At 41.5% G+C, this 499-nt stretch overlaps 1 non-coding gene across 1 annotated transcript; it reads left to right on the top strand.

Moving 5' to 3' along the window:
• The first annotated feature begins 392 nt into the window (after positions 1-392).
• LOC148545746 (small nucleolar RNA R71) lies at positions 393-499 on the top strand. Its single transcript, XR_015900363.1, has one exon. It is a non-coding gene; the product is annotated as a small nucleolar RNA R71 (small nucleolar RNA).

Here is a 499-nt window from a genome sequence, read left to right as displayed (position 1 = left end):
GCACAATTATGGAAGAGATAACAAAACCATGCTAATTCTTAGGCTAAATGTGACAAAAGTTTATCAAAATGTTCTAAATTCAATGCAAAACAAACCGTCAAATTGGGGTTTGTCAGTACCTCTCCATCTTCTTGGTGAGGTCAGCTAATTGCTTAGTAATGAGCTTATTTTGGGCCAGCAGAGCATCTACATTGTTTAGCTCCATCACTCCTCTAGTGTTCCTTCTTTTGGAGGCATAGAAGTAGTCATTCTCTGCTACAGTTTCAATGACATCTATGGCCTCCTCAATGGTCTTCTTCTTATTCAGAGATCCCCCGGATGAGTGGTCCACTACCTTCTTTGATTCATAGGAAAGGCCTTCATAGAAAATGTGCAGCTACACCCATTCATTGAACATATCTGGTGGACACCTCCTTGTTAGGTCCTTAAACCTCTCCCATGCTTCATATAGAGTCTCACCATCCTACTGACTGAAAGTTTGAACCTCAGCTCTCAGCCT

This window comes from Arachis ipaensis, chromosome B9 (genome assembly GCF_059453495.1).
Source record: "Arachis ipaensis isolate K30076 ecotype BB chromosome B9, ASM5945349v1, whole genome shotgun sequence".
NCBI lineage: Eukaryota > Viridiplantae > Streptophyta > Magnoliopsida > Fabales > Fabaceae > Arachis > Arachis ipaensis.
The sequence above is the reverse complement of the archived record's forward strand: the minus strand, read 5'-3'. Positions and strand labels throughout refer to the sequence as shown.